The following is a 17,322-nucleotide window of genomic DNA, read 5'->3' on the forward strand; positions in this document are numbered from 1 at the left end:
AGTGCCGAATGGGTCAACAGGTGTGCGAGTTTCCTGATTTTTCGTAATTGGAAAAAGCTAGAGGATACAACGGCTCCCAACTGTCCTTTAAGTGACAAGTCGGCGCTAAGAATAACCCCTAAGCTTTTGACCGAGTGGGAAGCCGTGGGCGGGGAGCCCATATCGGTCGGCCAGAAATGTCGGCCCCAGCTGAGCTCACTTTTCCCGGGCAATACTAATTCTGTCTTGCCTGGGTTGAGTTTAAGATGGTTTGAATCCATCCACCTCTGTATGTGTGACATTGTTGCCTGCAACTCATCAACGGAGTCCGGGGAGTTCAAGGGAATTATCAGCTGCAGGTCGTCAGCTTAGTTGAAGATAGTAATTTTATGTTTTTTTAGGGAATGTAGCTTTACTTTTTAAAATAGTTTTTTGATATTTTCTACGAGCTGTGACGAACTCCTCCTTATCTTGCAAGTTGCATTTAGCTCTCCATTTCCTTTCTTTCTGGCATAATTCAAGTTTTAATTTCTTTAGGGCAGAGGTGAACCATTTATGGGCGTCCATGCCACGTGTGCGGGAGAATTTAACCGGGGGAGCAAGGGTATCGGTGGCCGCTCATAACCAATCCGTAATTTTTCCTTCAATGATATCTACATCCTTGCAGATTGTGGGTAACGTGGATTTCAGAGTGTCTATAAACGCTGGTGTGTTTACGGATTTCCATTTTCTAGTTACACCTCCCGCCTGGGGTAATGGTTTGATGTAACCATTAATGGTAGTTGTGAACTGAATTAAATAATGGTCAGACCAAATGCAGGGCGTAATGGAGGGAGGCGAGAGTGAAAGGTTGTGAGACCATATTTGGTCCAGGATGTGACCCTTTTCGTGAGTGGGAGAGTGTATATGCTGGGCCAGGTTAAGGTTCAGAAGCAGTTCCTGGAGTTTGGCAACCTGGGGGCCACCTGCGTCATTATTGAACTAGTAGTTCAAGTCCCCGACTAGGAGAACTTTCGGGAAGTTCACCACAAGGGTGCTCTCCCAGAGATATCGGAAATGTGGCCATCGCTTGAGGGGGACGGTAGATCAGTACAAGTACTAGAGCGCCGCTGTCCGTGTCGAGTTTAATGACTAAATTCTCAGCCTCCATTAGGGGGGAGAGCCACAAACTTATGGTTTTTGTGAATGATGGCTGCCACCCCACCACCTATTTGACCCGAAGGGCGGTTTGCTGCTATGATGTAATAATCTGAAGGGAGTGCTCCTAGAATATCAGGCAGTGAGTCCTGGGTTAGCCAGGTTTCCGTAATTAGTAATATATCAGGTTTTTCAGTGGCAAGTAGTAAAAAAATATTGAGTTGGTGTTTTACCAAGGAGCGGGTATTAGGATATACACAGCGAAGATCCAGTTGGGATTTAGTGGAGGGGTAGGTGATAGTGGGTGAGACATTACTAGGTTCCACACATAGGTGAGGTAGTGAAGGCCGAGAGATGCCGTTGCTAGAAATATGGCGGAGCGTATTGGGGGCCAAGGAAGGGCAGAGGTGTGTGGGGGGTCTTAGTGAATTTAGATCACTAGCCGAGTAGGTCAAATTTTGGCCATAATCCGTGGACCCTGGCCTCGGCTGAACGCGGACGGGCGCAGATGTGCTTGCCTTTGGCACGCCTTCAGCGCACCATCGGCGGGCCCGCTGCGTACGTCCGCCGCGCGTTAGCGTCATAGTGTAATTTATAGGCGCATAACTGGTTAGCCACTAGAGCGCCACACTGCAACTATGTCCGCTCTGCGGTGCTCAACCAGGAAGTGAAGCTGAGTGCCTCCCTCCACACAAACAGCACGATATTGCTGCGGTGGACCGGGGAAAGTGACAAAGCAAGCGCAAGCAAAGGTAAAACAATAGGATTTTAGAGTGACAATTTTAAAATAAACACACAGGTATTTTCAATTCAGCAGAGCTAGCGCGAGGAGATTGTGCTTACTATCCTCGAGCGCGTCGGCCCCGAACTGAGCTTTAATACCCTGCAGCTGGTTAACCATTAGAGCGCCACCCTGCCACTATGGCCGCTCTGAGGTGCTCAACCAGGACGTGAAGCTGAAGTTTCTCCCTCCACACAAACAGCACAAGATTGCTGCAGTGGACCGGGGAAAGCGACAAAGCAAACGCAAGCAAAGGTAAAACAGTAGGATTTTAGAGTGACATTTTTAAAATAAACACACAGGTATTTTCAATTCAGCAGAGCTAGCGCGAGGAGATGGTGCTTACTATCCTCGAGCGCGTCGGCCCCGAACTGAGCTTTAATACCCTGCAGCTGGTTAACCACTAGAGTGCTACCCTGCCACTATGGCCGCTCTGAGGTGCTCCACCAGGAAGTGAAGCTGAAGTGCCTCCCTCCACACAAACAGCACGAGATTGCTGCAGTGGACCGGGGAAAGTGACAAAGCAAGCGCGAGAAAAGGTAAAACAATAGGATTTTAGAGTGACAATTTTAAAATAAACACACAGGTATTTTTCAGGGACATTCTCTGGGGAACCTCTCAGCCTACGCAGAGTTGCATTTATTGATTTTTTTAAATGCTTCAGCAAGAGTCTTTGATTTTTCGAGGTTATGTTTTTTTTCCCAGCTTTCTGTGAAACATTTTTTGTGGTGAGGGGTTCTGCATAGCTATCTAAAAGCTTGGCAGTGAACTGTTCCCAGTGGTCTATTTTATCTTCGGGCCGTATGTTAATGTATCAAAGAGTTGAATGGCTGCTTCGGCCTTGGAGTTTATATTGTTTGTTGTGCATTTGATCCTTCTTAGGTTGGAGGTATAGGTAATGCCCAAAGTTACATCCATGCTGATTGCTCTTGCTCCCGTCGCTGTTATTTGGAATTCTTGGAGGCGGTGGTCACTATCGCCCTTGTCCCCCATTCTATACCCAGAAATATGTGGAAAGAGTGCAATACTTGCGAAGGTGTAGTCCAACATTGAGCTTGTTGTGGACGAATCGAAAAAGTCAACTGGTGGAGTATCATCCGGGAATCTACCATTTAAGGCTCCAAGATTTAGGTGTTCTAAGTCTGCAAGTAGCCGATTGTTGCAGCGCTTCTTCTTTCTGTACGGTGGATGACCCTGTATAGGGATGTTATAAATTCCATTTTGTATAGCTACCTCCTCTCCTTGTGGAGAACACATAAGATGTTGGTTTAGGTCCCCTGTCAAAATAAAGACCGGGTTTTCCATCACTGTAGCAAGCTTTGGTACTTGGTTTGTAAGTGCTAGCGAGTCTTTCGCCTTCCGTTTAGGGTGGACGTACGAGTTGATTAGACACACCTCTTTTATTCCCTCCTCAAGAGGGATTAAAGTTAAAACTGCAATTGATTCGTTGGTCATCAAGTCCATGAGAGTTGTTGAGGATATACTTGTTGTGGAGACATAGGTTGCCAGACCACCTGAGCTGTGGCCAAATCAGCCCGTCCTTGTTGCTGGAGTAGCAAAGCAGGTGTAGCCTTCAATTTGCTGAGGGGCCAGGAGCCAGGTTTCCTGTAGGAAAATTATGTCGAAAGTTGTTACATACTGCAGGAATTCTGGATCCTTGATTTTAGTTGCTAGGCCATTTATGTTCCACGAGCATAATCTAAAAAAGGATTCATTTGCTCTGCTGTGGCTTCTGTCACTCCAATCGTGTCAATGGTCCACTGTATGTAATGTGATGGTGCGCGATATTACTTCCTTATTGCAGCCATGGCTTGTTCTAGCAGCAGCCCATGGGACTATTTCTTGTTCTTCCCAGGTGCTGCTTGCACTCTGTCGGCGCGATACTCCCCGTGCTCCTCTAAGTACACAGTTTAATTGTATTTGGCATGTCTTTAGTTTAGGTGTGGCGTTACTTAATAATGGCAATGGATAAGCTGTTTTTTGGAAGGGGACAATGTCGATGCCCCAGCTTTGAAATGTGCCCAGTTCGGCCAAGATTGCTTCTGCGGTTTCGCTTGTCGACCACGTTGTTTTTGTGGCTTCTGGACATTGAGGATTGGTGGTAAGTATAAACTCTATAGAGAGTAAATCAGTTGTCCTTATGCCCGCAAGATTAGGTATTGATGCCGTTAGTCTTAAAATATTGCCTCGATTTAATGTGTCCTGATGGCCCTTGGAGGTGTATATGGAGGGTAGAATACGAGCGTATTTGCCGCAAGGTGCCTTTTTAGCTGCGGCTGCGGGTATGCTGTGCCCGACGAGTCCGATTAAAATATGCTGCTGACTGTTTCTTTGGACTATGTTTCCACTTTTTTGGGCTGTGTTTCAACATTGTTGGGCTGTGTTTCCTCTTTGTTGCATGGTGCCTTAGTCGTGGGGTCTCTAAGGATGGGCTTAAATGTTCTTGACATGGGGGAGGTTTGTGTTATTTCTTTCTCCCCATGTTGTGCCCCTGTGCTGGGAACCTCCAGCTGGTGCTGCTATTGGGTGAAGAAATAGGCCCTTTCGTATCTTTTAGCCATTGCCCCTGATTTGTCCCAGCTAATTTGTCTTCCCTGCTGCAGACTTCTCGACTTGGCTCATTGTATAAGCACATGGTGAAGTGTTTATGGTTATTATGAATTGGCTTTTGGGCCTCAGTGTACACTTCTCCCCTTGGTTCTTGTGGGTCGGCAGGTTTGTTAAGTGGAGCCCTTGGCTCTCCCCTCGTGTCCTGACATTGAATTTGCTGGTTGTTGTAGTCGCTGTCAAATTTTGTTAAGGGAAGAGTGGTGGTGCAGTCTTGTTTTTTCACTTCTTTGTTGACCGTGATAACCCTAGCTATGGTTCTTTGACCGTTATCTTCTCCCGTTTCCCCGTGTGCTATTATGGTGGAAGTCTGATTTGGAACTTCATCTTGGTCCGGGGAATTTTTGGAGGTGCTTGGCAACAGTTGTGATTGTTTTTCAGAGCTTAAATCAATTGGGTTACTATTGCCTTTACAGACTAGGTCTGAGAATATGGGAAAATAAGTTCTAGCTTTAATATGGGGCTTTTGGTTGCGCCCTTTCCTTTTCAACTGGCAGCGTTGCTTAGCGTTGAGTTTTAGTAATCCTCCAATTCCAGGACTGCCCTTTTCCTCAGTGACCACTTTGACGTTTCCTCTGTGCATATTGCTGGTTGTTTGATCGTTAGTTGTTCCCTCCAGGTGATAGCAGTTACCTTGGCATTTTGTGGATTTCCCTGCAGTTGCGCTTTTAATGTCCTTTACCAGGCCCCCTAGGATTGAAGGCAGGGTAGATAATTTATCAATGACCCGATCACAGTTGCATCTGAGTTGGGCACTGGATTGTGCGCTTGTTATTAAGCCATTCAAATTTCCCAATTTTTCATCGATTCCGGCAGTAAAGACTGCCAGTGTGTTCAGTAGTGATAATTGGATCTCCATTTATCGGATTGAAATTGCAATGTATTGACGGCCATTTGTATAGTGTTCAGTAGGGAGGCCCAAACGCCCGCATTTTGTTCATTTGTTTGGGCAGTCCTTTCTGCACCCTTTGTAATTTGTTCCTCAGCGGGTGTATTACCGAGGGGTTGTGTCATGGTGTACACCCTCTGGTTCTGTTCATGGTTTGGTGAGTAAGTTGCGAGCATGTCCTCCCATTCCTGTGTATTTAAGTAGGACATAAACACCCTCCCCTCTTTTTACTGGTTTGAAACCCATGACCATGCTCCAGAAACTGTTCCTCTGTTTTGTGTTAGTAGACACCCTTGGTCAAGGGGATATATAGTTGTGGGTGATTTGATTTTTTGTGAGTCCATTCTTTTGATGGGGGTGCTATGGCTGCTGGACAAAATGTTATCTAAAAGGCTAGAGTTGATTGTGCTGATTATTCAGCATCTGGTCTCCTTGAGACTTCTTTAGTGTCAGTCACAGCCTTAGTTGTTATGGTGGCCCTATCCACTTCCCTGGCATCTACTCTCCTCGAGACTTCTTTGATGTCACTCACAGCCTTAGTTTTTGTAGTGGCCCTATCCTTATCCTTGGCACCTGATTGTGATAGTGGTGCAGTGAAGTCTTGGGGTTTGTGATCTGGAGAAAAGATCTCTTGAGGGTTGCACTTATGGCTCACTTTTGTTGTGGAAGGTCCTGCGTTTCCGGATGCAGGGGGTAAAGATTCTGGAACTTGCGCACCCGGAGATTGTAGCATGATTTGTTGTTGCTGGCTTAGTTGATATGGTGCCCTGCCTTCGTTGTTGGTTTTGTTAGGCTCTGTGCTTGGAATGGAGACTTCGGCCTGCAGAGGTAGCAGCGGAGATTGCAGACCTTTTAAGGTTGCGGTCCTTGAGAAGAGGGCTGAACCTGGATCCCTTAGGAAGTTAAATTTAGTGTAGATCTTGGGTTGACTGGAGCTTGTAGCACTGCTGGATCCCGACCGTGCTATAGTCTCGCTCTGTCGCTGTTTTATTGTGGCTAATTTTGGTTCTGCACTTTTGTGGTTTTTCCTCTTACTTTTTTTCCCCTTGCCCTTAGTGGCAGAGCCTCTCTTGATTTGCCCGACCTCATTTGGCCTGTGTGAGGCAAGTCCACCGGTCTGCAGCCGCTCTTAGTGCAGCCTCAATCTGCAGCTGGTTTTCATTATCGTTCCCTTGCGCCCTAGCTAAGCTAGGGTCTTGCTGAGATGGAGAGGTAGGCTGATATAATGTGCTTTTGTATTGGAATAAGCTGAATGGTTAAAACAGTATTCAGAGGGCGAAGTATCGTATCCAGAGGACAAGGTAATCCAGTGTCCAAGTTTCCCTTCCCGTCTATGTGCAGCGTGTACTGCGTGCTGAAGGGTCTGAGGCCAAAGGGGGTGGGGTGTGGGTTAGTTTGTCGGATGGAGCTGGCTTAAACTGCCTTCCCCTTCCCCTTCCCGCACTCACCGCCTGGGTTCACCGACCGGGTCTGCCTGGGTCTGGTTGATGGTTAAAGTGACATTCTGCCCGCTGCACTTCCGACTGCGTTTGATTGTCCAAACAGCCCAAGGATCCTCAAAGTGGAGGCGCAAAGATGCAGGGGCATGGAGCACCCCAAGGGACTCAGGTTGTTCCTTGCTAGTTTCTCTGCCGTGGGATTTGGTGCTCTTTTGGACCAGCCTCAAAGACTCCGCCACCCGAACCTGCGGCTGCCACTTTTCTCAGTTTTCAGTCTGTTGTCAGACTGTCTGCAGGTCGCTTTTAGGGTCCTTTACTGTGTGGTTCTGGAGGGATTCCAGAGCCCCTTGCCTTGGCCCCAGGGGCAGCAGTCCCAGGGACCAGAGTCAGCAAGCCGCAAAGTCCCTGGCAGCCTCCAAACACCAGAGCCTTCAAAGCCCTTCTCAGCCTACCTGCCTCTGCCTCTATGTGCCCCAGGCCGCTTCTGTACGAAATGCTGGTAGAAGCAGACAACCAGGCAGCAGATAACAGATGCAGCTGCTGTCCCTGGACGTCATACTGCTGGCGTCTTTCACCTGGCGTCTTCCCGCTCCTAGCCAGTGGCTTCTATGGCTGCTGATCTGTGTTCCAGCGCCTGATTTTGTCGGTGGCGGTGTGGGTGTAGATCACGGAGGTTCCTGCACGCTTTCTCCGCTTTCGCCGTCTCACCGCCTGCTCGCGGTAATCAACGGTGTAGAGATGCTGCGAAGATGATATTCCTGATCTCTGCTGGCCGCCCCACCTCACCGCCGCGCCGTCTCTGCTCTCTTGCTCTCTCTCGCTCTCGCTCTCCCCGGTCGCCTGCAAAAGGAGACAATGATTTGGTGATCTGTGTTTTTAATGAAGTAAACGAACGAGGATGAGATCAATATTTACTAAAAATTACACAGTGTAATTCCTCGTTGTGTATGAACTGTATGTAGCTGTGGTCTCATCATTGTAGGTCAAAGTGCTTATGGCATATCACTGGCATTTGTTTGTGACATTCCATCAGATGCAAGCAACAATAGATTGAAATCATCATGTAGTCAGAAACTGTAGTACTGACATGTGTCTGTTTATTTGTTTATTTGATACAGGATACCTTTTGTGAGGTTGTCAATATGGCTCCAGCTCATGATGTAGAGCTAAATTAGTGTTGGCTATTGTGAAGGATACTTTCAGATGTATCCCATCCTTCCATTTTGTGAAAGTCTGTAATTGATTATGTTTTCACTGACACAGCATATCTGAGTCATGTCTTATTTGCTGTTTCTGACATCATGTAAGCCTATAAATTGAACAATGGAATAAGGATGTTATCAGACCCGCCACTTGTATGTATGTGTTGTTGTGACCAAGCTGGGGCGTAGTTTGCGGTATTTTGCTACGCGGAACCCAGCAAAGTTACAAAAAATGCTGCTAAGTTCCGCGAATGACGTAGTGCAGTGCGAATCGCAGTTTGTGCTGGTATTCCTGCCGCTCGGGTAGAGCAGGGAGTGCAGGGAAAAAACTCTGCTGCACATCGCTAAGCAAAGTTTTCTGCACTCCGCGAGCTCCGTGGAGTGCAGAGTGCAGAAAACTCTGCGAACTGAACGAAGTTCACTGCCCAGGCCTAGTTGTGACAGGGTAGGGATCCTGAGTTGAAGATTGTTTACATACAACATAATCATGCTTCCAATAGTTCCTAGTTTTGACATTGCACAGTTCACATGCTATTAGATTCATATGGCTATATGTGAAAATTACAATAGGACACAATCATTTGGAGATCTGTGTTTTCAATGAAGTGAACAAACAAGGATTAGATCAATATTTTACTAAAAATTACACTGTTTAAACAAAATGTGAAGTCCTCAATCATGCTGGATGTAGCTATTGGAGTACAGTCTAAATTGTCAGGAGTCCAAAGTCTAACATACTCCCATTAGATATGGAAAAGTGGTCAGGAATAGTTAACAAAATGAATGTGTTGCGAAACACAGAAGTGCATTAGGGGTGAGGTTTCTTCCTGGTGGTGGTGAGTGTCTTACCATCCCCACCTCCTGGATTGTTATGAGGACATTCCCTCACTTTGCCAGAGGGGGGATCCGCAATTGCTAAGACAGGGGCGCATGTGAGCATGTTGTCCTATGAAAGGGTCTCCCTCCCTGTTGCAGTGGCAGATGTTGATGTCCTGGATGTTCTTTGACCACAGTAAAGGGTAGTTGCAAGTGGAAAAACCCTGCAGTGTGTGGTAATGTTCCGGAGCACCCCAACCAGGGAGACATTTTGGTGGTGATGCCGGCCATCTCACAGTGCATGCTGGCCTCATCGGTGTGTATGCTGGCAACCTCCTGGTAAGTGTCCCCCTGCAGCTCCTTCTTTTCCAGGATTTCAGTCAGCACCTGGTACATGACACTTTGGGAGGCCTGGTAGACTCCCAGGACTTGGTCGATGGCAGCCTGGGTGTCTGTGGCACCAGTGGGCCACTCTGCAGGCCCACAATTACCCTCCCATCCTTCCTACCCCCGCAGACCTTTGGACTTGGCACAGACTGCACCATCTCACTGGGTCCTTGTTTGTCAGGGACTGGGGTGGTGATATCCAGCTCAGAATCCAAGACTGGGGTGCAGAGGATGGTACTGACTGTGCTAGGTGCACAGACAGGAGGATGCAGTGGTTGGCTGTGTTGGGTCCTGTGGTGAGAGGGGTTACTGTGGGCACAGTGATCCCCAGTGTTGCTGTCTGCCCATACTAACAAGATGGGCCAGGACCTTCATCCAGTCCACCTCTTCAGGAACTTTATGAACACTGAGAGCTTCATCCTGGGATGGAGAAAAATCTGTTTGGTTTCCAACCTCTGAGCATGTGTTGTGGCGGAAGGACTTGTTGAAAAATAGAGAACATTGTTATTGGTGGAAATGTGGCACCTACAGCCACATTGTTTGTGTAAAAGTGAATGGGGACCTAAAATAGAACAAAATACATAGAGATTGGAGTTGAAGCTGGTTACTATACATTTGAAGATTCAATAAACAAAGTAGATGTATTCAGCTCATTACATGTACAGATATGTGGCATTTCGGCTTTAGGGATAGATGTTTTGGGCCCGATTCACAGAACTAACTTAAGACAAAAGCCTAAACTTACTACCATTTGGGTATTCACAGAAGGCACTGACTCATTTTGGTATTCACAGAAGGCACTTACTCATTTCGGTATTCACAGAAGTTAGGAGTACTAACTTTAGGACTCCTAAATGCCTTCTGTGGATACCGAAAGTCTTAAAGTCAGGATTTTTCTCAGTTTAGGAGTAATAAAGTAAGGACTCCTAACTTAAGGATTCCTAAATGTCTTCTGTGAATACCGAAAGTCTTAAAGTTAGGATTTTTCTCAGTGTAGGAGTCCTAAAGTTAGGACTCCTAACTTTACTACTCCTAGTCACTGTTGCATTGTTTTTTTTTGCGAGCATGCCTTGACAGCCTACTGCTGTTGGGTAACTGCCTTTTTTTAACTGCCACTGGGAGATTACCAGTATAACTGTGTAGTCCTATTACGCTCAGTCATTATACCACGTTCACGATGGACGCAGCACCAACATTGCGGACTGCATGGTTCTCAGCAGTCCGAGCACCATTGCCGCATTGGTCGCCGTTTCAGACAGCAAAACTCATAATACGCTGGGCGGTAGACTGCCAGTGCAGCAGTGTTGTTGACGAAGTGGATGCTGCATTCGGGCAGTCCAACCACCAAACTCATTATCAGCCCCTCAATTATTTTTGATTCATGGGATTCTTGTGGTGAGGGAGCTGCCTATGCAGATAAAACCACACACACAAATACAACTGGAGCATTCCAAGGCCCTAAAGCATGACTGTACCAACAGAGAGGAGTTACCGGTTGGGGTAAGATTAAGTTACTTTGCCCAGATATGGGAAGAAAACATTAGATATCAATAAACAGAGCAAATTGAAGGAATGGGACATCAACTGGAATTTAAATCTCACTCCTCTTGCCAGGGAAATAAAATCGTAATTACTCCTCTTCCATCAAACCTTCCAAAAAAGAGGCATTGTTAAATGCAGTGGAGAAGTCACAGTTGAAAGGGGCAATTGTTCAAGAACTAGAAAAAGAGAGACTTGGCTTCTTTTTATGGTTAAAAAGTCTTCAGGCAGATTAAGAGCAGCTCTGGATTTGAGAAGCCCAAACAAGTTATTAACAAAGCCACAGTTCCAGATAGTCTATTTACATCTTCTTATATCTCAGGGAGATTTTTTTTAACTGCAATTGATCTTCAAGATACATGTTTTCAAGCCCCATTTAAATAAAGCCTTACATGTTTTTCAGGGTTGTTGTGGGACTGATTCATTACCAATTTAAAGCATCCCCTAATGTCATCAATTCAGACGTGATTTTTCATTTTTCTGACAACTTTTCAAAAACATTCGTGCAATGAATACAAATAAGTGTGACAATGAGTCCCTTCTACTAATTCCCCTCATGCTGAAGTATTTATCGCTTTCTGGAAATTTTGGGCCAAATGTTTCTTTTAAAATGCTTCATTATTGCTGTGAACGTTTGGACTCTCAAAGAGCATGTTGGCACCGACCACCTAGACCGGAAGACATGAACGGGTCAAACTATCCAGAAAGGTCGAGCAGTAGAAATGGTGCTGTCCACCGTCCGCGGTGCACTCCCACGAAGCGGAGGCCAAGCTCTCAGAGTGCGATGCCTTGATCCCAGGAGGGAGGAAAGACCCGCCCACGATCGAAGAAATTCTGCAGAACGAACAGTACAGAAAACAGGTGAAAGCAAAGAGCGAGGGCGCGTCATCAAAGGGTAGGACGATACCGGAGTGAGACTCCAAGAAGCGGCTGTGTCTGAACCAACGCACACACACCAGAATCAAGTAAGTCACACGCTGGTAACTACGGAAAGAATGAAACTTCACAAGAGCCCACAAGCACCGCCAGTGCCTTTGAGCCTGTGTCCCCCTGGGCACCGCCGTGGGGTAGGAGCTCTGAGGAATAAATATTAAAGTCCAGCTACGTGCGATCAAGCTGCCTTCGAATAAATATTTCCTCTGGCAAAGCTTCGAAACTCAAGGGCATAAGAGACATTTTCAATGAACAGTTAAGTTAAACTGATCAACTAAAAACATTTCTAGGCGAATAATAAATACCTCAATTTAAATATTAACTGACGTTGTACAGAGGAAATACTTGTGACAGTGGAAGAACCTAGAAATACTGAAGGCTGCTATGGCCCCCAATGTTGTTATTACAATCAAATGTGAGTGCCGAATGCTCTCAAATTAGAAAAAAATTGTTTGTTGAAATCGGAATTGACGTGTTATTTGTGGATAATTGGCTTGTTCAGAGGTTGTCTTTAAAGTTGTACCTTGTGTGATGTAAAAAATAAAAGCCAATCTTTTTGGCTAAGTGAAAAAAACGACTTCATGAACAAAGCAAGGCATTTAAAGCTATGTTAGCTTTTTAGTTGCATGTAAGAACATTTGTTTTAGTTTGACAAGAGCATGCGCAACACATTTTAATGCACTTCAGTTTATTTTTTTCCTGTTCATCCTCATACTGGCGCTCCCTGCAAAAGATTAAAGAATTACCATGGAATTTTAAGGAAGATGCAAATATGACAAATAGGTCATGTTCGCATTCTAGGCTAATGATATGATTTTATATATATTTGACCGTGTTCATTTGGTTTCACCCAAATGGAGATTATGGAAGGATATCTATAAAGCTTACCAGATCCAGAGACCCATAAGATTTTGCAGGAGTGATGGTTAGTGATATAACCTTTTCCCTTGTAAGGTAATCTTTCTCCAGGTTATGCAACTGAAATGGAAGAAACTAACAACCAGGAAGTAGTGATGTGATGCAAAGCAACTGAAAGGATGGGGCATGGAATAAAATAAGATAATTAAATTCTGCAAATCATTCACTATAATTAGAATCTCAACTGATATAAGGATACAGTGAGGGAATGACTATCCTGGTTTAAGTTGATGAATGCTATTATTAGCAACCAAACTATTATCATAAGTGGTGAAAAAAGCCTTCAGGTATAGGCTATAATTTTATTTGTTTTATTTGTCGAAAGAAATATCCGTGAAAATTGTGTCTTGGTTTTATGTGATAAAAAGAATAAAGCTTAGCACATTTTAGGCTACATTCTCCTTGCATGCTGCAACTAAAGGAAGTAATGATCTTTTCCATCTCTTGCCAACTGTGACCGCCTATGTAGAAATATAAAGGCCTGTGGTAGGGTTAGGTCTCCTCTACAGCTACCTCATTACTCAGTTGGTCAGGGAGGTTTGTGAAGTGTTGTAATGCCCACATGCATGAAGGTAATTAGGAGTCGCAAACTGTGCGAATCGGTAAAATCGGCCGTTTGCGATTCCTAAATATCTTTTTTGTATGCATCAAACATTTTTGGGAAAATCGCTATTTTTAGCGAATTCCAAAAATGCGATTGCTTTTAAGGAATCGCAAATTTGCGATTCCTTAAAAGCAATGCATGATTGCTTTTTAAATTGCGAATTCGCAATTAGGGGGTGCAAATTACCACGAGGGTGAACCTCGTGGTAATTTGCGAAAAAGTGTTAAAATGCTAAAAATTGCATTTTTAACACTGTAATGTTACATATTGTAATTGTAATTGTGTTTGTTAATGGACATGTGTGTGTGTAACATGCACTTAAAAATGCATTTCAGGGGTGCAAGGGGGGTCATTTGGACCCCCCCGCACCCATGGAATGCATTAACATTTTGCGAATCGCTAATAGAAATTCGCAAAATGTCAATGCCTTCCCACTGATTCCTATGGGCCTTTTGGCCCAAAGAAATCAATGGGAATTGCGAAATTGCAATTTAGAATTTGCATAATCCTTGCGATTCGGTAAAAATTGCGATTTTCACAGAATCGCAAAAATTATGCGAATACATTGATGCATCCCATTTTGCGATTCCTTATTTGCGATTCCCTATTTTTCGCAAATAAGGAATCGCAAAATGTCCCGATGATGCATGTGGCCATTAATTCTTTCAATGCAAAGGAGATATATTAAGTGTCTGGCTGTTTAAAGAAGTAGACCTAACCGTCAATAAATCAATCTTTATTTGTATTGCGTAGTACTGACCCCCCTTGGGGTATCTGGGCACTGAAGGTGCTGTGTCTCTGTCGGAAACCCCGGTCTTGAGTTTCTTTCTGAAGTCCACCTTGGGCGGAGGCTGTTTGGAGGTGGAGGGGAAGGTCGTTCCAGGCTGTGATGACGAGTCGACGCAGGAGAATGAGCAATTGAGAAATTATATACCTGGACTCTGTCTATGTGTTGCCAACTCTCTGTACTTCGATTTGGACTAGTTCATTCTTGAAAACTAAAAAATAAATGTATAGTACGAACTATGCACTCAATTAAATGTTTTTTAAATTCTAAATAAAATGTCTGTGCTGTCTTGGCGTGTCCTGTGCATCAAGAACACAGTTTAAACTGGAACAATGTTGCTGAGAGCATATGCATATCACTCCTAAGATGCACTGTAGTTCATGCCACCTATTGGCTCAATCTCTTGTGAAACAGTCCCATGAAAATAAAATGTCACTTTTTTTCAAAGATGCTTTTAATGAAATATATTATCATTATCATTTGAGTTCCATCACTTCAGGTCTGCAATACATTCCCTCGTAGAATTCTATAATCCATCAGTATTTCTGTGGTTACATCATTCTTAATATTCCATTAATAAACAACCCAATGCATTTCGATGTCACCAACCCTTCATCCGGGTATGCTGCAACAAGTCAAAAACAAATAACATTGTCCTGCAATCTCTATTACATGTAAAACCCTGCTATAACATCAGTGATGTATCTTCTACATATGTTTTCCATAAGTTTCATAGTTCAGCTCAACTCAAAATCTTCACTGTATGTTTCAATGGGTCGCAATAAGGCGTTCTGGATACGCTGGAGTCTTTTCTGAAGTTTGGCTGTGGTTCCGGCGTAGAGGGTGTTTCCGTAGTCCAGTCAGCTGGTGACGAGTGCCTGGGTGACTGTCTTCCTGGTTTCGGTGGGGAGCCAACAGAAGATCTTACGGAGCATGCGCAGGGTGTTGAAGCATGATGACGAGATGGCGTTGACTTGTCTGCTCATCGAGAGGGAGGAGTCCAGCATGAAGCCCAAGTTGTGTGCATGGTCCGTTGGTTTGGGGGTGGTGCCCAGGGCAGGGAGCCACCAGAAGTCGTCCCAGGCGGAGGGCGATGATCCCAGGATGAGGACTTCCGTTTTGTCTGAGTTAAGTTTCAGGTGGCTGTTCTTCATCCATTCGGTGAGGTCTTTCATCCCTTCGTGAAGGCTGGTTCTAGCGGTGGCGGGGTCGTTGGTGAGGGAGAGGATTAACTGGGTGTCGTCGGCGTAGGAGATGATGTTGAGGTTGTGTTTGCGTGCAATGGCTGCGAGGGGGCTCATGTAGACATTGAAGAGGGTAGGGCTGAGTGATGACCCTTGTGGTATGCCGCAGACGACTTCGGTGGCCTCGGATCTGAATGGGGGAGGCGGACTCTCTGGGTTCTTCCGGCGAGGAACAAGATGATCCACTTCAGTGCCTTCTCTCGGATTCCGATGTTGCTGAGGCGCTGTACTAGGGTGCGGTGGAAGACAGTGTCGAACGCCGCAGAGAGGTCTAGGAGGATGAGGGCCGCTGTTTCCCCGTTGTCGAGCAGGGATCTGATGTCGTCAGTGGCTGCGATGAGGGCGGTCTCGGTGCTGCCGGAAACCGGACTGCGAAGGGTCGAGAGATCCGTTCGTCTCGAGGAAGGCGGCAAGCTGTCTGTTGACGGTCTTTTCAATGACTTTGGCAGGAAAAGGGAGGAGCGAGATGGGGCGGTAGTTCTTGAGGTCGGTGGGGTCCGCTGTAGGTTTTTTCAGGAGGGCGCTGAGCTCGGCGTGCTTCCAGGTCTCTGGGAAGGTGGCGGTGTTGAAGGAGGTGTTGATGATGTCCCGGAGATGGGCTGCGATGATGGAGTCGGCCTTGTTGAAGATGTGGTGGGGCAAGGGTCGGTTGGTGATCCGGAGTGGATGGTGTTCATCGTGCGGGTGGTGTCTTCCATGCTGATCGGGGTCCATGCGCAGAGGTTGGTGGTGGGGGGCGTTGGTTCGGTGGTTGGGTACGTGGTTTGTGCGCCGAAGCTGTTGTGTATATCGGCGATCTTGCGGTGGAAGAACAAGGCGAGTGAGTCACAGAGGTCTTGTGAGGGAGTGATGTTGTTGTTTCCGGCGCTGGGGTTGGAGAACTCTTTGATGATGCTGAAGAGTTCCTTGCTTTTTTGGGCGTTGCTGTCCAGTCCTTCTTTGAATGCTGTCTTCTTGGTGGTGCGGATCAGCTAGTGGTGTTTGCGGGTGGCGTGCTTGAGGGCCGTCATGTTGTCTGTGATCTGGTTGTGGCGCCAGACTTTCTCGAGTGTGCGGCAGTTCTTCTTGGAGGTCTTGAGTTCTTCGGTGAACCAGGGGGCTTTCTTGCTTCCAGGTCTGCTGGGAGGGTCCTTCAGTGGTGCGAGGTCATCTGCGCAGTGGGTGAGCCACTGTGATAGGTTGCTGGCTGCTTCGTTGGGGACCGTTGTGCTGGTGGGAGGGTTCTGGCGGAGGGAGGTGGTGAGCTGCTCGGCGGTCATCTTGTTCCAGCTCCTGCGAGGAACCTGTAGCGGGTGGTGGTGGGTTGTGGTTTTTCTGAAGCTGAAGTGGATGCAGCTGTGGTCAGTCCAATGGAGTTCGGTGTAGTGGCTGAAGGAGATGTGCTTGCTGGAGGAGAAGACGGGTTTAAGCGTGTGGCCGGCATAGTGGGTGGGGGTGTTCACCAGTTGCTTGAGTCCGAGGTTGGCGAGGTTGTCCAGCAGGGTGGCAGTGTTGCGGTCCTTGTTGTTCTCCAGGTGGAAGTTGAGGTCCCCTAGGAGGATGCAGTCGGCAGAGGGGAGGGCGTGCGGGCTGATGAAGTTGGCGATGTCTTCGCTGAATTGGGTACGTGGTCCCGGGGGTCTGTAGATGAGGGTGCCTCTAAGGGTGGTCTTGGGGTCGGTGTGTATCTGGAAGTGGAGGTGTTCGGCGGCGGTGAAGGTGTCGTCGGGGTTGGTCGTGATGCGGATGGTGTTCTTGTGTACGATGGCGATGCCACCTCCTGTCTGGTTGATGCGGTCCTTCCGGGTGATCTTTTATCCGTCCGGGATGGCTATGGCGATGTCAGGCGCTGAGGAGGCGCTTATCCAGGTTTCTGTGAGGAAGGCGACGTCTGGTGATGTTGTGTCGAGCAGGTTCCAGAGTTCGACGGCGTGTCTGCGGACGGAGCGGTTGTTGAGCAGGATGCACTTGAGTTGGTTGTTGCTGGTCCTCGGTTTGGCGGGCACGGTGCAGGTTCGGAGGCAGGTGAATTGGCAAGCTTGGCAGGTGAAGGGTCCGTGGGTACGTCTCGGGGTGGCTCG

General features: G+C 46.6%; 1 pseudogene; it reads left to right on the top strand.

Moving 5' to 3' along the window:
* Positions 1 to 11,372: 11,372 nt before the first annotated feature.
* Positions 11,373 to 11,863, top strand: LOC147730571 (NADH dehydrogenase [ubiquinone] 1 alpha subcomplex assembly factor 2-like; annotated as a pseudogene).
* The last annotated feature ends 5,459 nt before the right edge of the window (positions 11,864 to 17,322 follow it).

This window comes from Lissotriton vulgaris, chromosome 2_1 (assembly GCF_964263255.1).
Source record: "Lissotriton vulgaris chromosome 2_1, aLisVul1.2, whole genome shotgun sequence".
NCBI classification, from domain to species: domain Eukaryota; kingdom Metazoa; phylum Chordata; class Amphibia; order Caudata; family Salamandridae; genus Lissotriton; species Lissotriton vulgaris.